This window comes from Miscanthus floridulus, chromosome 10, assembly GCF_019320115.1.
Source record: "Miscanthus floridulus cultivar M001 chromosome 10, ASM1932011v1, whole genome shotgun sequence".
In the NCBI taxonomy this organism is placed as follows: Eukaryota; Viridiplantae; Streptophyta; class Magnoliopsida; order Poales; family Poaceae; genus Miscanthus; species Miscanthus floridulus.
In genome coordinates, this window is record NC_089589.1 from 65,949,005 (window position 1) to 65,975,024 (window position 26,020).

A 26,020-nucleotide genomic window follows, 5' to 3' on the forward strand; every position below is an offset into this window, starting at 1 on the left:
ATGCATGTTACCATGCTTGCTGGGGCTAGCCGGTCTCTAGTTCACCTCTCGACCCCCTTCCGGAGCACACAGGCATACCCATACAGGAGCAAGGAGCAAGGAGCAAGCAAGCCGCGCGCGTCGTCTCCACTCTCCGGCCGGAGGACCCGATCCTTTTTCCAGCCATACGATACGATACGTATGTAATATGTGCTTCCCTTAACAGCAGCTTATAGTTATAGCCACGTCACATAAAGCTTGTGTCTACTCCTCTCCTCGCACAACCGTTTGTTAACCGAGGCCAACATGGATCAATATCATTTCATCGTGGTCCATTTTTCAAATCAGATTTTGTACGTTCGACGGCACAAGCTAGGAAGCCTTCTCAAAGCTTGCAGTGTTTCTCGTACCTCTTGGACTATATATTCCTGTCCGATTTATTGGTGTTTTTACTAAATAATCCCGCGAGGGAATTTATGCATTACTTGCCTCTCTTTAATTTATGCATTAATAGCTAGTAGTTGCCCAGTTCACATCTCTCTCTCTTCTAATTACTGCGCTCGATCTGTCTACATACAGTCCCATCTGGCATCCCCTCTATCGGACGCATCAGTTCATCGCGATATATCATTGTTGGTGAGCCTTTGCTTTCATGTTTTCGTCCTTAAATCTGTGATTCATAAGTAAGGTGGTCTTTGTACTAGCACAAATAATACGTTTCAATCTTCTCACCCAGGGGTCATGACTCATGACTTTGTACTAACAGAAATTACAGGGCATAACTATGGTGTCGGTGCCAGAGGATCTACCATTTCAATTCATAAGGGAAATTACTGATGACTTCTCAGAGGAGCGCATACTTGGCCAAGGATCATTCGGAGTTGTTTACAGAGTAAGAGTCGGGCATGCTCAATTTATGCTAACTACAGTAATATGTCTGGCCAACAAAAAATGTGTAGTGTTTCGAAATGATATGGTATAACTATGTCAATGTGGACAGCAACCATATTCTCAGGACGTGGTAACAACAAACAAAACAAACCCAACCCCTATATTTCCTGCTGTAGTGCTGTACCAAATATAAGGGGCCAAGTTATACTAAATACTGACAACATATATTTGGCAGGGAGTCACTAAAGATGGACATGATGTTGCTGTGAAGAAGTTGAAGCCTTGTCTTGCCGACCTAGGCAACAAGCAGTTTCGAAATGAGTTTGATACCCTCACGAAGCTGAACCATCAAAACATTGTAAAGGTTCTTGGCTATTGTTATGAAACAAAGAAAAAACCTTTTATCATGTTAGATGGAAGTAAGGTTTTTGTTGATGAGATACATGCGGCGCTCTGCTTTGAATACTTGCACAATGGGAGTCTACAAAACCATCTTTCTGGTACAGCTGCTCCATTTTCAGTATGCCTACAAAGAATATTGTCTTCTATATTGCATTTGATTATTTTTTTTGTTTACTACTATAGATGAGTGTTGTGAACTTAAGCTTGACTGGCACATGCGGTTCAAAATAATCAAGGGGATTTGTGAGGGTCTAAAGTATATGCACAAGGATCAAGAAGAACCTATTTACCATTTTGACCTAAAACCTGACAACATATTGCTAGATAAGCACATGGTTCCAAAGATTGCAGATTTTGGTCTGTCCAGGATCTTTGGTCAAGACATAATACGGACCACCGACAATCCTTATGGAACGCTGTAAGTCGAATACCTCTACTAAACTTATCCCTTTTTATAACCCAACAAACTATATGCATTACAAATTCATTGCATGTGACACAATGCAGTGGTTACCAGCCACCAGAATACATCGACAGAGGTGAAATTTCCGGAAAGTTTGACATATTCAGCTTGGGTGCTGTAATGATAAGGATACTGTCAGGGCCCATGAGCTACCCTGAAAGTTCCGACATGTCTTCATATGAGCATATTGGTCAAGTAAGAAATGATACATCTTAATTTCAGGACCATTTTTAATATAATTATACATCATATTTACATTGAAATAGTATCTACCTTTTTGACAATTCGATTTATCAGGTCCGAGAGATCTGGAGGAACAAGATGCAGGAAACTTGCAGTAGTAGTGATTCCCTGCTTGAAGCATACTGCCGCCAAGTTGAGACATGCACTCAAATAGCATTGAACTGTTTGAATAATGATAGTCAGAAAAGGCCTGACATAGTGAAGATAACTGAGAAGCTTAAGGAGATTGAAATTGGTGATGACAAGGTAATTAATATCATTTGTAAGGCCATATACTAGGTATCTATGTCAGGACATAGTTTTACTATATGTGCAATGATGTAATCAGTTCACTTATGTTCTACTAGCATATTAGGAATTTCTTCTTAAAAAGTGTTTATCACTCCATGATTCAAGAGTCTAATACAGTTTCTCGAGCCCCTAACACTGATATTCATTTTCTGAACCATATTGATAGGTAGGGAGAATGCTCAACTGTATGTTACAAATTCTCGCCGCAGCACTCTCAACTGTATGTGGCATAAGTGTTTCTCCAATGACAGTGCAGAATAATGGTATAGAGACGAGAGATAATATCACAGTTCAACACCAGAATGCAGCTAGCCCTCAGCTAGAACTTACTGATGCACGAGAAACATCAACAGTTGTAGAAGAAGAACTCATAGTGGGGAGGCGAGAAGAAAAAGGGAAAATAATAACTTCTTTACTTGAGAGTTCATCAGAAAAGATTTCCATCCTTCCCATATATGGTATTGGAGGCATTGGCAAGACAACTTTTGCAAGATTGATTTATAATGATCCAAAGTTCGAATGCTATTCTAAAGCATGGGTCCATGTGTCACATAGATTTGACTTGAATAAAATTTGTGTGTCTATTATTTCACAGCTATCTGGAAAAGACAATCAGGCTAATGAAATACAAGTGGTACATAGTTCCCTCACAGAGCTACTTCCTGGTAAGAATATTATGATTGTTTTAGATGACCTTTGGGAGGATAATCAGTTCCAGTTGAAGGACTTGCAGGACATGCTATATCATGATGATAGCAAAATAATTATTTTAGTAACAACACGAAGTGAGAGCGTTGCGGAGAGAATATGTGCAAACCTTCAACCATACAAGATATTACCCTTGACGAATGATATGTGCTGGGATATAATAAAACAAAGAAGTGGTTTTCGAGCTAGAGGTGACAAAGAAAAGTTGACAGGTATAGGACAGGAGATTGCTCAGAAGTGTGCTGGTGTGGCTTTAGCAGCTCAATCTCTAGGATTCACTTTGCGGGGCATGGACCATTTTGACCAATGGATGAATGTGAGAGATAATGATATCTGGAATGAACATGTTTCAAAGGATATATCTTTGCCGAATCATGTTCTGGCATCTTTGTTGTTAAGTTATAGCTATATGGATCCATGTTTGCAGCAATGCTTTACCTATTGTGCAGTCTTCCCAAAAGGTCACCACATAGTTAAAAATGATCTAATTTACCAATGGATTTCTTTAGGTTTCATAGAGCCAACAGAATTACTCTCAGTTATGGATCTCAGCAAGAAGTATATTATGCAGCTCCGAGGACTATCTTTCTTTCAAGAGTCACCCAAGGTGTGTTATTTCTACATACCAATACTACATTTGTAATGTTTGGTCTTCTCCTTCAATCAATTTAAAAGTGACTGACAATTACGAAGCACAATAATAATATATATGGTACATTAGACCAGAACAAGCACATAATGTCAGAACTTACCACAAGAGCCAATGTTTTAGCCATCCAAATGACAATAAAATATATAATTTCATATGGTTCTTCACATAAATTTATACATATTCAGGTACATCCTATATTTACATAGTAGGTTGATAGTAAGTATAAAATACACTGGAGCACACTAAATGTGGAACACAATGGTCTTTTGAAAAAAAAAGAATATAATCGGTATTTTGGGCCAATTGTTTCATACTTGTAGACATGATTAATTTGAAAAAAATGATACAGGTATATAGCCATTGTACATCATATTACTATAATCTTTTAATACAAGCTATATTCGGCTAATATACAAATGGTCAACCGTCCTTGAAGGTTGTGTTGTGTTTCCAAATATTTCTACCATTCTACATAGTATCACAAATCCTATGGATGTAATCCCCTTCACCTTCCGTGCTCTATGTCCCTTCCCAAAACCCTAATGTCCGGCGCATCCCATAGATGCGTCTACCCACTAGCACCAAGAATCCTCATCGGTGCATCCACACCAGAGCGTGCTCACATTGATCATTGTGCCTTGTCCTACCTAGCGTATTCATTACATGCCACAACCTTCCATGTGTAGCGTACTCCTAACGTGCCACCATTCCCTCCCGCACCCTGATATACTTCCTCTGGTAGTGTGCGCACCCCTCTCAAAGACACATCTTACCTCATCGCACATGCTTAGTTGATTCCATCTATGACATCTACATCCCCTGCTACATCAGCGGACACGCTAATAAACTCATTGCCATCAGCTAGTGCACACACTGTGACATCTTCATCAACCCATATGCCATGGTCATAGTGAAGCCTCATATGCCTTGTGATGCTGGAGTTAAACAATGGCAACATTCTTTCGCTCCATATGTGGCAAATTCAACCTACAACCACACATCTATGTCCTCGTCCTGGGTCACCTATGATGTTGCATGGGAATAGGCTAACTATTGTTTGGAGACCTCTTTGACTACAAATCCAATAGATGCAATCTTCTTCACCTTCTACAACCCTTTATCCCTTCCCAAAGCCTCAATGAGCCACACAAGACATAGACACATCCACCCACTAGCATCATGAATCCCTATTAGTGCGTCGACATTAGGGTGTTACCACGTCGATCTGTGTGCTATGCCTTCTCTTCCTTGCGTATTATTGACATGCCACATCCTTCCATGTGCAATGTACTTCTATAGCACCACTATTCCCTATGCAACACTAGTGTACTTCCTATGGTTGCATGCACAACATCTCTCAAAGACATGTCTTTCCTCATGACACACTCTTGGTTGATTCCATCTAGGTCCTATCTAGCATGGCGTCTACATCCCCTTCTACATTTGTAGCTACGCTAACGAACTCATTGTCATCAGCCAATGAAGGCAGCGTCCATGTCCATGACATCACTAGTCTTCATCAACCTATATGCCATGGTCATAGTGAAGGTAAAGCTGCATGTTACCAGACACACTAGAACTAAAGAATCCCAATTCCAACATATGAGCATCTTTTTTGGGCTCCATGTGTGCAAAATTTGTCCTACATGTATGGCTCCACACGGGTCACCCTACCATGGTTCCATGGTAACATGCTATGTATTAGTTGGAGTGGATCCAGCAACATTCTAGATCTCAAGATGCACATACCATTTAGATCACCATAAAAAGATCTTTTGAGTGAATAAAGAGCCACACCCCATGCATCTTCCTAAGTCACATGTTCCACTCAACAACTTGAGGACCCTCTCCATCTTGGATTACTACTAACACATGAAGATTGTCGCTGACTTCTTGCACAAGGTCAGTCATGTCACCTCTTAATCATAATTCCTGCTCAACCTTTTGTGTTGTCTCAGCTCACATTATTCCAATATTGTAGATGACATCACCGACATGGTCAAAATCCTAAACTTCACCAATGATTAGTCGATACTAGTTCTAAAGGATCTATGTCTACCGAATGAATCAAAGGTCGCTAGGGGAACTGCTCGCCTCATTGTAGGCTCCATCATATCAACATATTCGAGATATTGTCACCTAACCACAATTTTCTCAATAGCATCGAGAGGTAGGCTTTCCTCATCATCAAACAATGACAATCACCGTGGTAACAGACGCCATGATGGCTACGGTCTCAAGCACCCTATGTGTCCAACAATAGACACCTACTACCCCACGATCAGTCCTGTCCCACTAGCATGTGGGTTTGCATCTCCTTATGGGCCAGAGATAGTAACATAGGTGTGTGGCTAGGTTAGAATGGAGGGCATGCTTGGTAGGCTACCAATTCAAGGGTACTTGGGTCACATCCTTAAGGCCCACATTATGTTCATGCCTATGCTCATTTCTAGACCACAATCTCAACAATGAGATCAAACTTGGCTGATTGCTGCCATCAATTGGTCAAATATGCAAGGGCCTAACTCTTGGGATCTCAACTCCGATAGTACATCCCAAATGTCATCTATGGAGATTTAGAATTTCATGTCTACCCACTTGATGAGAGTCTAACATAGGGGTATGTTAAGTACCCAGAAAAGGGATAGCGACTCATCCTACAAATCACTCGGGGGCTATACCCATTGGGTACGCTCGCGCGTTTCCTCCGGTGGAGTCAAGATGAGCCCAAGCATCGGGTACGCCCATGCATACACTCCTAGGCAGCAACTAATGTCCTGAGCCATGGCCAAAAGTCAGCTTAGGAACCTATCAGGGGCCAAGAGGCTTACAAGTACGGAGATGCTGCACCGTATACCCGTTCGAACAGCCTAGACGTGCTATCGGCCACTCCCTTGGTAGGGTCACGCAACGGACATGATGCATACAGACAAGGAGCTCCCTAGGCTCCAAGGGCAGAGGACTCTAGGCTGACTGATCAGCCCCAATAGGCAGGGGAGTCTCCTTGTGCACCAAGGGAGGCTCGAGAAGGCTCACTTGGGGGAGGCGGCACAGCGGTAGGCAACCCCTGAAGGTCAAGCACTAGACTGTGGCAACAACATCAGGGAGTGGTTGCGACATTGTTGGCCCCTTTTTACATGATAAAGAAGCACCAGATGACACTGAGATGAAGGACGAGCACCGGGTATATAAGCCTTAGGCCAGAACCAAAATCGACTTGTAACTATAACCTCCCTAGGATATATAGGGTGGCATGGGCTCTTTAGAAGGGTATCGGATACTTGATCGCTCAACCAGACTCGATAGCCAAGAACCCTAGGAATGCACCATGCAATCCCCTACCAGTCTCTCTCGATTCCGCTATTGTAATCCCCTAATTGGGCATTTCTAAAATGAAGAACATCTTACTACTGGACATAGGGCTCAGAAGCCTAAACTAGGGTAAACTAATTTGTGTCCCTTCCATGTTTTGAGTGTCTGAGCCACCAGACCCGTCACATCGACCACCGACGAATAACCCCAATGCTTGTCGTGGTTCTAAACCCGCGACCATTTGCGCGCTAGTTAGGGGAGCATGTCATGTGTGACCATCGCTCTATGGTGGCCTTTGCCACCCGCTTTGTCACCGGAGCTAGCTACACCAACCTAGAGGGTGGCGTATGCTTCTCTTGTGAAATCGCCATCACTGGCGGTTCTTTCACCCCTGACCAAGTTTTTAGATTTGGGAGCATGGACTACATCGCTGACCGCAGCGATGAGCTTCACCCTCTCAAGGAGACCTTGTCAGAGGACAATGAGTCCCCAGCGTCGTACCGTCCGCTGGGCCTCTTTGGAGCTGACTTGGAGGTTGGGGTCTAGTAGATTCGGCTAGGTTTAGGCCCAAACCCCACCATGTTGGAGTGCCGCTAGATGTTCTTCATGCTAACAAACATTCACAACCGGATCATCGCCGGAGAAGAGTTGTTGTCACCTCACTACTTCTGGTACGTCCTTCGGGACATCCCTTATCGGATCCAGAGCACTGCAATGTCGTTCCAGCTGAACTAGAGCATCTCATGAGCCAAGAGGCACCACACAGTGTTGTTCTCTCCGGTTGGAAGGTCCTAATATGGCTAGAGGGGGGGTGAATAGCCTATTTATAAATCTACAAACCAACTTGAGCAATTTGATTAGTATGACAAATAGCGAAATGCAAACTTGCTCTAGCACTACAAGGGTTGCAAGCCACCTATCCAACAATTCTAGTTACTATGATCACTAAACACACCATTTACTAAGTCACTACTCACTAAGAGCTCTCACACTTACTACACTAAAGAGGTCCACTAGATGAACTTAAGCTACAAAGTAAGGTCTCAATTCTAGCTACACTAAAGAGCTTACTACAACTAGTTTGCGGGTATGTAAATGAGTAAGTAAGGTGATTATACCACCGAGTAGAGGAGTGAATCAATTACAAGATGACTACTAACTCAATCACCCGGAGAATACCAAAAGACAAGAGACAACCAATTTTCTCCCGAGGTTCAGTGCTTGCCAACACGCTACGTCCCCATTGTGTCGACCAACACTTGGTGGTTCGGTGGCTAAGAGGTGTTGCACAAACCTCGTCCACACAATTGGACACCGTAAGAACCTATCCACAAGTGAGGTAACTCAATGACACGAGCAATCCACTAGGGTTATCTTTCGGTGCTCCGCTGGGGAAGGCACAAGTCCCCTCACAATCACGGGAGATAGCCACAAACAATCACCAACTCATGCCAATCCTCCTCTACTACACCAAGCCGTCTTGGTGGTGGCAACCACCAAGAGCAACAAGCAAATCCGGCAACGAAACATGAACACCAAGTGCCTTTAGATGCAATCACTCAAGCAATGCACTTGGATTCTCTTCCAATCTCACAAAGATGATGAATCAATGATGGAGATTGAAAGGATCAAGATGCCCAAGAGGAGGGGTGAATTGGGCTAATTCTAAAATTCTTTGCAATAATTAAACCCTACACTCAGCCCACTTCACCCCTCATTCAAAATGAACCGTTATGTTCCTTTGCAGGGTGACCAAACGCTCCGATCAAGGTGACCGGACGCTTTGGTCAGTTCACCCGCCACTGAGACGTTTAAGTTGTGACCGGACACTGACCAGCGTCCGGTCAGCACTGACTGGACGCGTCCGGTCACAAAAACTGCCCTCTAGAACCTTACTGGAGTTGACTGGACGCCAGCACCCAGCGTTCAGTCGCTTTTCACTCAGCGTCCGATCCCACCAGACAACATCTGCTTGATCAAATGAACTGACCGGACTCTACGCCAACGTCCGGTCAACATTTGACCCTCCATTCACTTCCAACTCGTATTCATATGTGAATGAAGTTTTCTCCAATTGATCTTAGGGCTACTTAAGAGCTACCTAGTGCTAGATTTGACAACTGTGCATCACACCTAACCCACTAGACTCACCTAGGTCAAGCTACTACTCCAAACCCCCCTTAATAGTATGGCCAAAGGAAAAACAAAGTCCTAAACTACTCTAAGTGTCTCTTCAACACCAAACGACACTTAGAACTAGTCCATCCTTAACCTTATCGTCCATCCTTTGAAAGCCAAAATGATTTCCATCATAGGGACATGACAACCATGATTGCCCAATCAATTGCCATTATCATGACCTAACTTAATTGCCTCAGCAAAACACACGTTAGTTATAGTAATCACGTATTATCATTAATCACCGAAACCCAACTAGGGGCCTAGATGCTTTTAATCTCCCCCTTTTTGGTGATTGATGACAATACCACCTCGAGTATGTAAAAGAGATGAGGTTTTCAGCATGCTTGGTTCATATAAGCTTTTGACAATAAGAACAAAAGAGTTAGGCAAGCTTATATGACCCAAGCTAACATGGTGTACTCAATAGATATGAAATAAGCATGAGTACAAGAAATAAAGCTCATTTGCATCAGAGTAAAATATGGAAGCAAGGCAAATGAGCATAACCAAGTGACATGACATATATAAAGATCAAAGTAGAGGGCACACATGTCACATATCACATAATATCACTGTCACATAAATATCACGATCACACGTATATAGTTCAATGCATGAAACTAAATATGAATGCATAATATTGTATCACACATAAAAAGCCAAATGTAATAAATAAGCTCCCTCTAGATATATCACTCCCCCTAAGTCTATCATACTCGATCCCTCTCCCCCTTTGGAGTCAAACACTAAAACCTAAGGGTCTATCAGCGGGGCTGGAGCAGACGAGTCGGGCGCTGAGGCGCGGTGAGCGATCTGAAACTGGATAGCATCATCATCTAATCATGTGCTCTGAGCAGTATGACCCTCTATCGCTGGAAGTGACGCTGAGGCGGTCTGGGTCTGATCTGGGACTGGTGTGGCCTATGACTCTGCAGGTGTGACTGAAGCAGGTGGCTCTGATGATGCAATAGATGAAGGGAGCATCTCTGTAGTCCTAGTAATAGGAGGAACCATGGAAGGACTAGGGACATGTAGATCTGGCGGTGTAGGCTGCCCTGTCAACTCGCTGAAGATAGCACCAAGGCTCCTAGAGACTGGGGTGTCTTTCACAAGCATTGACGAACTCTGAGCTGGTGTGAAGCCCATATGAAGCGGTGTGAATGAAAGACTATGGGCTGGCACTAGCAAAGCAAACCACTAGGATACCTGCTCTGTAGGTGAAGAAAATTGTGTCGCTGGCTGTCCCTGACTCTGAAGCCCACTGGGCTGTAAAGCTAGAGTCTGTCAAGTGGTGGCAGGCTGGCCGAGCTGAGGTGAAGGCTATGGCGGTGGAGCCCCAATAGCAGTAACAACATGCTGCATAAATCCAAGTAACTGCTATTGCATGAGGAGCTGCTGCTGCTGCATGGCCTGCTGCTACTGCTGGATGGCCTGATGCTGCTGTTGGATAGCTTGCTGCTGTTGCTAGAACTCATCCTATCTGGCCTGAACCTGTGCTAGAGCAGCTGCTGTCTCCTAGGCCTGGCGAGCCTGATCCTGCCTCATCCGCTCAAGTATAGCAAGAAGAGCGAGGTCTGTCTGCGATGGCTATGGTGGAGCTGAGCTAGAGCCACTAGCCTCATGATCATGTCGTCGAGGAGGCATCTAAGGGATAGCATGGTAGTCATCATCTAAACTATCACTGGGGTCGCTCTCGACCATACCCTCCTGCTGAGCATCTAACTGCTCCTCCTCTATAGCTGCAATGCCCCTGATAGTCTCATCCTACTGGGCTGTAGTCTCTGGCACCTCTGGACGACGGCGTGGCTGGCTAGAAGTCCTCGGCCTACTGTGACGGAGCATCTAGGTCATGTTATATGTAGGGAACTCTGTAGTAGCACCAGAATACTCTGCCAACATCTCAGGAGGCCTCACTATGACTGTCCTGTGAATAAGAAAAGTAATCTAGTGAGCATAGGGCAACTATCGGTGACATCTAAACCCATCTGCAAGAGTATCCTCCATCTCTGATAGTATGAGATCCCAAATATCAAACATAGTCTACTGCATCAGAGAGTTCAGTAGCCATAACTGAATGCGAGTCAAGCCCTCATGATATCCCATCCTTGGGAGCAGGGTCCTATTCATGATAGCATCAAGCACTCTAGCTGTAGGAGTAAGATCTCTAGGCGTCTTGCTCGACCCCTCGCCGAATGGCTCTGTGAAGCAATGGCGGACCAGATCTATAGGAGGCACAAGACCATCGTGAGGGCGTCTAGGAGGTGCTGTCTGACCATAGCAAACCTCATGTAGCCAGATGGGTTGCTCCTGAAGCCTGAGAATCTCCCTGACCCTGAAGCTCATCAGCTTGTAGTCATGGCCTCTGAATGCAAAGTGAATGAATCTATGCCCTAGGTCAATCCATAGTGTAGCATAGAACTCATAGACCCATGATGGTACATATCTACCTATCCGTCCACATAGACCCATGATGGTACATATCTACCTGTCTGTCCAAGTAAGTCTGTCAGCCCTAGTAGATAAGATAGGTAAGGGCGAATCTGCTCTCCTGCTGCTGCAACAACTGACTCAATGGAGCAAACCCTCTGAGATCTGAATGCTACCCCACTATTAAGATATGCATTATAGAAATCCTACTGTAGTGGTGTATAGAAGCCCTCTGATGCATGCTCATCCCTCCTAGGCAGGAACCACTCCTTGAACTGCACAAATCTGAGCTACAACACCCGCTTGGCCGTGGCGGCCCTCAAATCTAGATGAGTCACTAGAGGCGGACCCTGTGGTCTAGGAGGCGGATGAGAACCCCTCCACCGTGTCTCTAGCCTCGATGTCACCTGGGTACGGGTACGACTAGAGCGGCGAAGCTGTGGTGCCTGCTCTGTCTCCTCGGTCTACTCTATCTGCTGGGTGCTCCCTGACTGCTCTGTCTACTCTGTTGGCTGTGCCTGCTGCTATGGCTCCCCCTGAGGCTGACTCTCAACTATAGCGACACATCGTCCTCCAACCATGGCTGTCCTAGCTGGACTACCATGACGATGCTCAACCTGCTCAATGGTGGCCCTCTATGCTGGTGAAAGCTAATCTGCTATGACAACACCACTCCGAGCACCTCCTCTCTCTACACGCTCTATGGTGGCTGCAACTGCTGCTGCTCTCTCCATATCAGCATATGCATACTTCCTCTTCTTTGTTGCAAGCTTCTTCGTCGCCTTGCCTTTCACCTCAGAAGGCAAGCGAGGCGGAGGCCTCGAATCCTCATCACCGGGACCACCTCCGATGTTCTTGACACGTGCCATCTGAAATGAACTGTTGCCTCAGACAAGAAACAATTGTCACTAATACTTCCAAGTCTTGGCCTTGATCCATACTCACGAGCATAGCTCTGAGTTAATTGACAACTGCCAAAGTAACCTCAGAAATGCCGACTCGCTGACGAACCGGTGATCCAAAGAGCAAAGGAACAAAACACGAGAGCCCCACCAGGAAAACATCAAGGGTTAGGGTTCCGACAAGGTAATGCTATGCTGGTGATGGCAGCTAGGGTACCGACGATGCTTAGGCAGCGCTAGGGCACGGCGGCTCTATTGCTGGCGGCGCTAGGGCTCCGTGGCGTGGAGCAGATGGCATGGCGGCGCAATGTGGCACGGGGGCTAGGGTAGGTGGCGTGGGCAGATGCACGAGCACGCGGTGGTGCTGGCGTGGCTGTGTGGGAGCAGCACGGGTGCAGGGGCTGTAGCATGGGCGTGGACGGTGTGGGCACGGTGGTGCAGCACGATGACGCGGGAGGTGGCATGGATGAGCGGTGAAGGCGCAGCGGCGACTCTGGCATGGGAGCATGGCGGTTAGGGCACGGTGATGTCGGCGGAATTATGGCCATTGCGAGCTTAGGTCAAGGCACGTCATGATTTATGGTGGCCGCCAACGGATTAAGAAAGGAAACAAAATAGGAGTTCAGAACCCGCATGACTTCTACTGACCGGACGCTCCAATGGCAACGACCGGACGCTGCCACCCGGAGTTTAGTCGACAACAAAGAGGTCCAAAACCTCCCAAGTTGCGACCGGACACGTCCGACCCCTTCTGACCGGACGTAGACAGAGTTTGGTCGATCCTATCTTCATCTTCTTCTTCACTTGACCGGACACAGGATCACCTTCTGACCGGATGCAGGGAGAACACTATTCTAGTATCCGGTCACTCCTTCGCAGCAACGGTTCACCTCCTATGAACTGACCGGACGCAGGGAGCAGAGTCCGGTCACTCTTCTTCAGCAAATCTTCAAAGTTCCTTCGTGCTGCCTATTCCTAATCAAGTCCCAACTTCAATAAGACCCAAATAAACACCAATTGGGACTTATGTGAGTGACCTCTCTCAAACCCTCAAGTTTTTCAAAGTATTTTGCCTTTGGCTATAATTCTTTTTAAGAAAATAGGCAATTAAAGGGTGATTGAAGAGAAACGATAAAACAACATACATGCATATGCAATGCAATACTTGAAAGTAATTCTAGTTGCTTGTCAAGTTTGATCCAAGGTTAAGCTTCTTCACACGATTTCCGACGGTTATCTTAACCATGTTAGATAAGCCCTAAGTGCATTGCCACAAAGTAAACATGTTGTATATTACAATGCAATGCAAGGGACAACACAAGCTCATTTTCTAGTGAAGTTACTAAAATCAAGCACATTGAGCTCATTCCTCAACCGACAAAATGTAGCCTCATCTAGCGGTTTAGTGAGGATATCTGCCAATTGATCCTCGGTCCTTACACCTTCTAATGAAATATCATTCTTAGCAACATGATCTCTAAGAAAGTGATGGTGGATATCTATGTGCTTGGTGCGAGAGTGTTGAACCAGATTGTCAGCAAGTTTTACCGTACTCTCATTGTCACACAAAAGAGGTACCTTTTCTAGAACTACACCATAGTCTAGCAAAGTTTACTTCATGTAAAGTATTTGTGCACAACAAGCACCCATGGCAATGTATTCTGCTTCGGCGGTGGACAAAGCCACACTATTTTGCTTCTTGGAGGACCAAGACACAAGTGATCTACCAAGCAAATGGCACCCTTCGGATGTGCTTTTCCTATCAACTTTGCACCCGGCATAATCCGAATCGGAATAGCCAATTAATTGAAAACTAGCTCCTTTGGGATACCAAAGGCCAATGCTTGGTGTGTGCTTAAGATACCTAAGGACTCTTTTAATGGCAATTAAATGAGCTTCCTTAGGATTAGCTTGAAATCTAGCACACATACACACACTAAACATGATGTCGGGCCTAGATGTGGTTAAATATAACAAGCTACCAATCATAGAGCGGTAGAGAGTTTGATCAACCGTATTATTTTCCTCATCTAGGTCGAGATGTCCATTAGATGGTATTGGTGTCTTGATAGGCTTACATTCATCCATATTGAACCTCTTGAGAAGATCCTTGGTATACTTTTCTTGAGAGATGAAAATCCCTTCTCTCATTTGCTTGACTTGAAAACCAAGAAAGAATGTAAGCTCTCCAATCATAGACATCTCGAACTCCTTCGACATCAATTCACCAAACTCTTTGCAAGAATCTTCATTTGATGATCCAAATATGATATTATCAACATATACTTGACAAATGAAGATATATCCATCAAGCTTCTTGGTGAATAGTGTGGTGTCGACCTTCCCAATGGTAAAGCCCTTCTCAATGAGGAAATCCCGAAGACGCTCATACCAAGCTCTTGGGGCTTGCTTAAGCCCATATGGCGTCTTGGACAACCTGTAAACATGATTAGGATATCTAGAGTCTTCAAACCCGGGAGGTTGATCAACATAGACTAGTTCATTTATAAAGCCATTTAAAAATGCACTTTTTGCATCCATTTGATATAGTTTCATTTTATGATGTGATGCATATGCAAGGAGGATACAAATGGCTTCTAGTCTTGCAACCGGTGCAAAGGTCTCTCCAAAATCCAACCCTTCAACTTGAGAGAACCCCTTTGCAACTAGTCTTGCCTTGTTCCTCACAACAACGCCTTGATCATCTTGCTTGTTGTGGAACACCCACTTTGTTCCAATGACTCTTGCACCTTATGGTCGCTCTTCAAGAGTCCAAACTTCATTGCGGGTGAAGTTGTTCAACTCTTCATGAATGACATTTATCTAATCCGGATCTTGAAGAGCCTCTTCTACCTTGGTAGGCTCAAAGCAAGAGAAAAAAAATGATGTTCAATAAATGAAGTAAGTTTTTGAGATTGAGTCATTACACCCTTTGATGGACTCCATATGATGAGATCTTGTGGATGAGCTTGTAGTAGAGGTGAATTTCTTCTATCAACCACTTGAGGGGGAGGTTGTGGAGCATCAACATCTTATGCTTGTGTCACCATTTGATCATGGGAGACATGAGTATCTTTATTTTCTACTCTCCCATCTTTATCACCATCTTGTGGCACATTTGATGAAGAAGGTGGATCAATCACTTGTACATCATCTTCATCATCATTAGGCTTGATGTCTCCAACCGAAATGTTCTTCATAGCCCCCCTCAATGGTTCATCACCTACATCATCAAGATTCTCATGTGTTCCTTGGGAGTCGTTAGATTCATCAAATTCCACATCATATGTTTCTTCAACCAAACCGGTGGCATGATTAAATACTCTATATGCTTTGGACTTTGATGAGTAACCAACAAGAAAACCAATATCACAACATCTTTGAAACTTCCCCAGGTGTTACCACTTCATGTAGATGTAGCATTTGCAACCAAATACCCTAAAGAAGGAGATGTCTGGCTTCTTCCCATTGAGCAACTCATAAGGTGTCTTGCCAAGAAACTTTTGAAGGAATAGGCGGTTGGATGTATAACATATGGTATTTATAGCTTCCGCCCATAGAGCTTCGGGGGTGTTATACTCATCAAGCATTATTCTTGCTAGAGTGATTAATGTCCGGTTCTTTCTCTCAACTACACCATTTTGTTGAAGAGTATATATTGCGGAGACCTCATGCTTGATCCCAACTTCATCACAATAGGTTTCAATGTTTATGTTGTCAAATTCCTTCCCATTATCACTTCTAATCTTCTTGAGCTTCTCCTCAAACTTATTTTGTGCTCTCTTGGCAAACTTCTTGAAACATGATGTAACTTCAGATTTGTCATGAAGGAAGAACACCCATGTATATCTTGAGTAGTCATCAACAATCACAAGACAATAAAGATTTTCTCCCAAACTCTTATAAGTTGTTGGTCCAAATAAGTCCACGTGTAGGAGCTCTAGCACTCTTGTTGTTGACATGAAAGCTTTTGTAGGATGAGTGTTTGCAACTTATTTGCCGGCTTGACATGCACTACAAAGCTTGTCCTTCTCAAATTTCACATCCTTGAACCCTCTCACCAATTCTTTCTTCATTAGCTTCTTGAGTGAGCTCATCCCAACATGAGCAAGTCTTCTATGCCATAGCCACCCAAGTGATGTTTTGGTGAATAACAAGTCTTCATGTTAGCATCTTCAGAGGTGAAATCCACTAGATATAGGTTGTTGTATCTAAATTCCTTGAATATCACTTGATCATCATCTTTCTTGGATACAACCACTTCCTTCTCGGTAAATAGACATTGAAAGCCAAGATCACACAATTGTCCAATGGATAGCAAGTTGAAACTCAAAAAAGCAACATATAGCACATTTGAGATTGAATGATCATTTGATATTGCCAATTTGCCCAATCCTTTGACTTTGCCCTTTGAGTTGTCACCAAATGTAATTCTTTCTTGTCCATCTACTTCTTCATCTAGTGAGGTGAACATACGAGGATCACCGGTCATATGTTGTGTGCAACCACTATCAACTACCCAATGACTTCCACTAGTCTTGTAGTTCACCTACACAAGAGATCAAGCTTGTTTAGGAACTCAAACTTGTTAAGGGACCTTCACTTTCTCAACAAGTGACTTTGCTACCCAAATTTTCTTAGGCCTATTCTTGTTGGGAGGTCCTAAGAACATAACTTTTATCTTTCCACTAGAGTCCTTTCTAATCATGTAATGAGCATTGAAAGCAAAGGGTCTAGCATGCTTGGGCAAGGGTTGTGGTGGTGGAGTTTGACACTCATGGGCAAAGTGACCTTCTTGTCCACACTCAAAGTACCTCTTTGGCTTTGGCTTTAACTTGTGTTGTTGTTGTTGAGCTTGAGCCTTCTTCTCTTGGTTTGCCATGTACCCAACGCCACTTCTATCCATCTTCATGACGGTATTCATTAGTAACTCACTTTGAAGATGTTTGCCTCTTGTGAACTTGCTCAATCCAATCTTGAGATGTTCTTTTTCCAACTTGAGCTTCTTGTTCTCTTCTTTGAGTGCATCATCATTTTTCACTTCCTTGAGTCTCTTGTTCTCTTCTTTGAGCTTCTCATTCTCAAGAATCAAATCACCATCATGATCAAGAGTTTCTTCACTATAGTGTTGGTGGTTTTGAGCTCTTCTAGATCTTTCTTGAGCTTTTCATTATCATGCTTGAGCTTGACATACTCATCATAGTTGACGGTTTCAACCACTTGCTTGCCTTTGCCACTAGATCCTTGCTCAATGCTCTCAACAATTAAATCATCACATGATGTAGCTATATCAATCTTAACAACATTGTTAGTGGCATCTTGTGGCTCATTGGATAAAAATTCTTGAGCGATAACAAGATTATCATGATTGGTCTTGAGAGTTGTATATTCTTCTTTTAGCATATTGTGGCTAGTGATGAGCTCATTATGTATCCTCTCAAGTTTATCATATTTTTCTTTAAGCTCTTTCTTAGAAGATTTGAGCTCCTTGAGTTTGGATGACATAGCATCATTTGCTTCTCTAAGCTCAACACTAGCCTTTTCCCCTATGTCACATTTAGCTAAAAGCGAGTCATTCTTGATTTCAAGCTTTTCATTTTTAGCTCTAGTCTTTCTAATGATCTTAGTGTATTGATTTAGCAATTTAACAAGATCATCATATGAAGGTGACTCAAATTCATCATCATCACTATCACTATCATCATTGCTAGCATGTTCATCACCACTACTATCATCATCATTTGATACCTTTCGTTCACCCTTGGCCATAAGTCATAGGTGTGTAGAGGATGATGGTAGTGGTGTCAGTGAAGATGATGAAGAGTCAATCACAATGGTGGCCACCTTCTTGTTGTCACTATCATCATCGGATGAGCAACTAGATGAATCAATGTCCGTAAGCCAATCACCGATGATGTATGCCTTGCCATTCTTCTTTTTCTTGTGAAAGTCCTTCTTGCCATCCTTCTTCTTGTATGGCTTGTTTTTCTTCTCATCTTCATCTTCATTACTTGAGTCATATTTCTTGCCCTTGTACTTATTCTTGTACTTGTCTTTCTTGGGCTTAGTGCATTGATGTGCTAGATGACCAAGTTCTCCTCAATTGTAGCAAACCATCTCCAAGATTGGCTTCCTTCTAGTGCTAGTGAAGAACTTCTTTTTCTTCGCATCAAACATGATGCCATTCTTGTTGAGCTTCTTTAGCATCTTGGCGGTTCTTCTCACCATGAGAGCAAGACATGCATCATCAACTTCATCATCACTTGAGCTCTCACACTCAATTCTTGCTTTGCCCTTCTCTTGTCTAGCTTTGAATGCTAAGTCTTTGTCTTTCTTCTTGGTAGAAGATGAGCCATCTTGTGGTGTGATGTGCATATACATCTCATGAGCGTTGATCTTTCCCAAGATTTAAGTTAGTGTAGCGGTGGAAAGATCACCTTGATGAAGCACGATCACAATGTGCCCATATTTTTCAATGGGGAGGACATTCAAGATCTTTCTTACAACATCGGATGGTTGCATTTGTGTAAGTCAGAGCCCATTGACTTCCTCTATAAGAACATTTAAGCATGAGTACATTTCATTAGCACTCTCTTTAGGAAGCATCTCAAAAGAATTAAGCTTTTTCATTACGAGATGATAGCGTTCCTCACGCTCGCTCTTAGTTCCCTCATGGAGCACACAAATGTCCGACCATAGTGCATGGGCGTCCTTGTGGTTCCTCATCCGGTTAAACACATCTTTGCAAAGGCCTCTAAAGATAGTGTTTCTAGCCTTTGCATTCCATTTTTCATAGTTCACCTCATCGCCTTGAAGGTGCGTGGGATCCCTAAGTTTTGGGAAACCTTTAGAGGCGGCTCTAAGAATTCTAACATCTAGAGCTTCTAAATACGCCTCCATGTGGATTTTCTAATATGGAAAATCATCTCCCGCAAAGATAGGAGGAGGTCCATCCCCATGGGACATCTTTCTCTAGGCGGTTAAGCCTAAATACATGAGCACGATGCTCTGATACCAATTGAAAGGATCAAGATGCCCAAGAGGGGGGGGGGTAAATTGGGCTAATTCTAAAATTCTTTGCAATAATTAAACCCTACACTTAGCCCACTTCACCCCTTGTGCCTAGAATGTGTTTTTAATGTTTTATCGCACAAAAGTTTTGCAACCTAAGTTCCAATCCTACTCTAGCTTGGTAATTCTATGAATGTAAAGATAAGAATCGAATTGCTCAAAGTAAATACTTAAAGTAAAGAGAGAGGAGAAAAGCGGCGATGTTTTGTCGAGGTATCGGAGAGTCACCACACCCCACTAGTCCCCGTTGGAGCACCCACGCAAGGGTGTAGCTCCCCCTTGATCCGCGCAAGGATCAAGTGCTCTCTATGGATTGATTCTTTGACACTCCGTCGCGATGAATCACCCACAACCACTCACAACTTGAGTTGGGTCATCCACACGCTCCGCCGGATGATCACCAAACTCCTAATCACCACCAAGCCATCTAGGTGATGGTGATCACCAAGAGTAACAAGCACAAACTCTCACTTGACCACGACAAGCCTAATGAGAAGGGTGGATGCACACTTTGCTACTCTTGCTTTCACTAATGAGGCCTTAATCTTGGATTCTCAAATCTCAATCATCTCACTAGGACCTTGCTCTCCTTGGCCCTCTCAAGGGTGTTTCTCAGCTGTTGAAATAAGCAAAAGTGATCCCTTGAGTGAATAGAGGAAGTATTTATACCCTCTCATTCAAAACAAACCGTTATGTGCCTCTACGGGGTGACCGGACGCTCCGGTCAAGGTGACCGGACACTCCGATCAGTTCACCCGCCACTGAGCCGTTTAAGTTGTGATCGGACACTGACCAGCATCCGGTCAGCATTGACCGGACATGTCCGGTCACGAAAACTGCCCACTGGAACCTTACTGGAGTTGACCGGACGCTGGCACCCAGCGTTCGGTTGCTTTTCACTCAGCGTTCGGTCCGACCAGACAACATCTGCTGGATCAAATGAACTAACCGGACTCTGCGCCAGCGTCTGGTCACATCAGAACCAGTGTCTGGTCAACATTTGACCCTCCATTCACTTCCAACTCGCAATCATATGTGAATGAAGTTTTCTCCAATTGATCTTAGGGCTACTTAGGAGCTACCTAGTGCTAGATTTGACAAGTGTGCACCACACCTAACCCACTAGACTCATCTAGGTCAAGCTACTAATCCATACCCCCCTTAATAGTATGGCCAAAGGAAAAACAAAGTCCTAAACTACTCTAAGTGTCTCTTCAACACCAAACGACACTTAGAACTAGTCCATCCTTAACCTTGTCGTCCATCCTTTGAAAGCCGAAACGATTTCCATCGTAGGGGCATGACAACCATGATTGCCCAATCAATTGCCATTACCATGACCTAACTTAATTGCCTCTGCAAAACATATGTTAGTCATAGTAATCACGTATTGTCATTAATCACCGAAACTCAACTAGGGGCCTAGATGCTTTCAGAGATAAGTGGGAGGGCTTTGGCTAAGCTCACAAGGTTGCTATATCAGTACAAATGGTCAAGAGAGGTGAGCTTGAGCTAGCCATGGGGCTTAAATAGAGAGCTCCCACGAATAGAGCCGTTGGCTCCTCTGTTCACTGAAACGCAGGGTGACCGGATGCACCGGTCGGTTTGACCAGACGCAGGACCCCAGCGTCCGGTCACGCGATGTACGCCATGTGGCCCCTACTTCAAATGTTGATCGCCTGATCTCAATGGTCATCAGTGCACTTAAGTTGTGACCGGACGCGCTACAGTGTAGGATCGGACACAGGACCCAGTGTCCGGTCACTTTCAGTAAGGTTCTAGTCACGACCGAACGCATCCGGTCACACCCGACTGGACTCGCCCAGCGTCCGATCACTCTCCCTCTTCTCTATGCGTCGCCACACCAGCATGACCGGACGTTGAACAGTGTTTAGCCAGAGTCCTGTCGCCTATGTCCGGTCAAAAGACCGAGGGCGGCCTTCACTGCGCACCACTGACCGGACGCAGGACCCCAGCGTCCGGTCACTGCGTGACCAGTGTCCGATCACTGTATCTTAGTGACTATCACTTCCTTCATTTCACTAACTTCTCCACCCTTGCTCAAATGTGCTAACCACCAAGTGTATCACCTAGTGCACGTGTGTTAGCATATTTTTACAATCATTTTCAAGGGCATTAGCTTTCCACTAGATCCTAAATGCATATGCAATGAGTTAGAGCATATAGTGGCACTTTGATAACCGCACTTCGATATGAGTTTCACCCCTCATAATAGTACGACTATCGATTCTAAATGTGATCACACTCTCTAAGTATCTTGATCACTAAAACAAAATGGCTCCTACCACTTATACGTTTGCCTTGAGCCTTTTGTTTTTCTCTTTCTTCTTTTCCAAATCCAAGCACTTGATCATCACCATGGCATCACCATCATCATGTCATGATCTTCATTTGCTTCACCACTTGGAATGTGCTACCTATCTTATGATCACTTTGATAAACTAGGTTAGCACTTAGGGTTTCATCAATTCACCAAAACCAAACTAGAGCTTTCACCGGTGTAGTGGGGGTCAATGACCCTGGCTGCGCAACTTCCTAGAGATACACACAATGCTTGGACAGGAGTACGACTCCGACCACGCCAGCAGCTACTCTCCGCTGCACGAGTGCTTCTTAATTAGCGACGAGCATGCCACTGACACTGCCTCCAAGCTCATGCCTCTAGACATGAGCCTGACTATGAGTGTAGCCTACCTCAAGGAAAAGGTTGAGCGCCTCAAGGCCTAGCAGATCAACCTTGACACTGACCATGCCAATCTCGAGAGGAGGAAGGAGAAAAAGCTACAGGAGGCCACCTAGCGCGACAACGATAGCCGCACGGGGGGCTTCCAACGTGTTGTGCTTCCCCTAGGCGGCTTACAATATCACGGTCGCCGCCTACCATCTAAGTGACATCTCCGACATGTTCGACTCGAGGACAAATGAGAAGCTTTAGGAGGCGCAGCATCTCCTCCACATCATCCTTGAGCAGCAGGCAAAAAGCTCGATGTCCCACCGCTGCAGCGCTGCCTCTAGGGCGACCTATTTGATGCTGATCGTCGATGGAGACTACTACTCTGCCCAAGCACCATAGTCGGGCCGTAGTAGTGGTGACACCTCCACAGATATCTCGCTAACCATCCAAGGACGAGAGGAGCCAAGCCCTCCTCCCACCAATCTCTTGCGCCTCCTCCGGTCGAGCCTTCGTCAGAGCCTTCTTTGGTCAGGCCTTCATCGAAGCCTTCTCCGGCCAGGCCTTCATCGCTAGCCTTCTCCACCCGGGCCTTTGTTGCAGCCTTCTCCGGCTAGGCCTTCGTCGCCAGCCTTCTCCGGTCGGGCCTTCGTCAGAGCCTTTTCCGCCCGGGCCTTCGTCGCCAGCCTTCTCCGGCCAGGCCTTCATTCCCAGCCTTCTCTGGCCAGGCCTTCGTCAGAGACTTCTCCGGCCGGGCCTTCGTCGCCAGTCTTCTCTGGCCGGGCCTTCATCGGAGCCTTCTACGGCCAAGCCTTCATCGGCAGACCTTCTCCGCACCAAGAAGCCTCCACCTTTCCAACCTGTTTGGGACGCTTGTCCCAACATAAACATTATTATATATTTGAAAATGGCGGGAGTAATATTAAGAGGCCTAGTAAGAAACGAAATAAAGTGATGTTTCCCTAAAGAAATTCTTGGTTAATTTAAACCTCGACGCAGATATATCTGTAATATGAATCCGATCACATGTGTTTTTATGAATTGTCCAATAAAGTTTGATCTGAAAACTTTTGTGGATTGATCCCCTGTACTCATGGGCATTAATTTGGTATGTGTAGTGATATTATATAAAATTAATTAAGTATAGTTGAGAGACCTAACACTAGTATGTACTTTGATTGATGCAGACTTCTGAAGCGTATAGCGAAAAAGCTACAATTTTCACAATGCATGATCTGGTGCATGACTTGGCAATTTCACTCCTTGGCAACAAACTTCTGGATAAGAGCAAACAAGAAAATACTATGGGGAAAAGCAAGGATTACCAATATGTGGTGCTCGCAGACTGCGGCATGCCACTGCGGTTGGAAGGGGCACCTCAGCTAAAAGCACTGCGTTTTCTTAACTGTCGCGGCATCCGATACCATGCTATATATGCACCATCTACGTCCTTGCGAGTACTGGATTTAAGCAAGTGGTGCAGGCACCACTTGCCATATTCCATTGGTGAACTGAAGGAGTTACGATATCTTAATGCTCCTGGGACCCGGGATCAACAGTTTCCATACTGTATCACGGAGCTCTCGCATCTAATTTTCCTCAATCTTCACGGATCTGCCATACAAGAAATACCAGAGTCAATTGGAGAAATGAAAGATCTGATGCATCTCGATTTATCAGGCTGCCCAGAAATCAGGCGATTACCAGACTCATTAAGAAGTCTAGAAAAACTGGTGCATTTGGATTTCTCCGATTGCTCTCTGATATTAGGTGAATCAGAATCTGTGTGGAGCCTGAGCCGATTGGAGCATTTGAGTTTATCAGGGTGCAGGATCAATGGAGACCTGGCCAAAGCACTGTGTGGCCTCACGGAACTGCAATATTTGGATCTATCGCAATTCTTTTGGTCAGCAATCCTTTGCAGAGGGCTAAAACGAGTCTTGGTCAGGTTCACTAAACTCAGGTACTTGGATATACGTGGATTCCTGGACAGGAGCAGAGTTATCGCAGCTGAAATTGAAACTGTCATTGAGACTGTCATTGAGGCCATCAGCAGACTTTCCAGTCTAGAGTATCTTAATCTAGGTTGGAATCTTAGTCTGCATAATATACCCGAATCTATTGGGAACCTTAGCAAGCTACGCACACTAGATCTCTCGCATTGCAAAAACCTGCAGAGGCTGCCAGCTAGCTTATCTGGAATTGATAGTCTGAAGATGCTATATGTAACGGATTGTTTCATGTTGGATAAGTCCACTCTACCTCAGTACAAGAACAGTGCAATGTCGTTACCATATTTTGTGGTCCATGCATGTGATGGTGAATCTAGCAGTAATCTTTGTCACCTGGAATATGAAAATCCTACTATCCTGGAGATCAGTAGGCTTGAGAATGTGAAGTCCGCAGCAGAGGCGCAGAGAGTAAAGCTGGCGGAAAAGCAGATGATTAAAGAGCTAGGACTTGTGTGGACTGGAGATGAAAAGAGATTCGTTGTGGAAGACAAAGACGTCTTGGAACAACTAGTGCCACCATGCACTGTATTACGAATGAGACTGCAGGGTTATAATAGCGCAGGCCTTCCGTTCTGGATGATGCACATTGCTACCTATGTTCATCTTATAGATGTTACCCTGGAGGACATGCCCAAATGCAGCTGCCTACCACCACTTGGTCAGTTACCAAACCTCCAGAAGCTGCGGATCCGACGACTGAACAGCATCAGGAAGATTGGCCACGACCTGTACGGGGACAGGGGCTTAAAAAAGGGATCATTTCCTCGACTCATGAACTTCGAGCTGCAGGAAATGAAATGCCTAGAGGAGTGGGACACGTCATGCTCGTATCCCACTGCCGGTGGCAAGGATGGTTCGAAGAAGGACCTCGCGTTCCCCAACCTACAGGATTTGGTTATAGCAGACTGCCCTGTGCTGAGATTCGAATCCTTGTCACCTCTAGTGGAGCAGCCGCCACCTCTGGCGACTAAGGATAGGAATTACATGACCATAATCCGTAGCGGCCAAGGTATACCGTCGTCATGGGAGTGCTGCAGACGCCAATCTCTCATATCTGCAGCAACCACCTGCCTTAGGGTAAAGGGCTGTAAAGCGCCTCTGCATCAGTGGAGCTTGCTTCGCCACCTCCCTCACCTCACAGAATTGAGTATCGACAACTGCAGTGATCTCACATGCAGCTCAACAGATTTGCTTCGCTGTCTTCTCTCCCTCAAGGTTCTATATGTCAGAGATTGCAAAAGCATTGCTGCACTGCCAGAGAGGATGGGAGACCTCACCTCTCTCAAGACACTTTGCATAAGTAATTGTGAAGGTATCAAGGCTCTGCCAGAGAGCATACAACAACTCACCCGCCTCCAATGGCTAGAAATTAATGGCTGCCCTCAGCTAGTTCAGCTTGGATGCCCCCCCTCTCTCAAGAATCTTGAGATAATTGATTGCGAAGGTGTCAAGGCTCTGCCAGAGAGCATACAACAACTCACCGGCCTCCAACGCCTGAAAATTAATGGCTGCCCACAGCTAGTTCAGCTACGATATCCCGACTCCCTCAAGACTCTTTCTGTCAAAAATTGCAAAAGCATTGTTGAACTGGCACATTGGCCGAGCGACCTCTCGTCTCTCGAGAATCTTGAGATAATAGATTGCAAAGGTGTCAAGGCTCTGCCAGAGATCATAGGACGCATCTGGCTCCGATGCCTCACAATTAAGGGCTGCCCCGAGCTAATTGAGTGGTGCAAATCAAAGGAGAATAAGCGGCAGCTCGCCATGAGCAGATACTACGGCTGTACTAGATGA

The 26,020-nt window shown here is 44.8% G+C and overlaps 1 pseudogene; it reads left to right on the forward strand.

The window, feature by feature from the left end:
• LOC136488790 (putative disease resistance protein RGA3) lies at positions 1-26,020 on the forward strand (annotated as a pseudogene).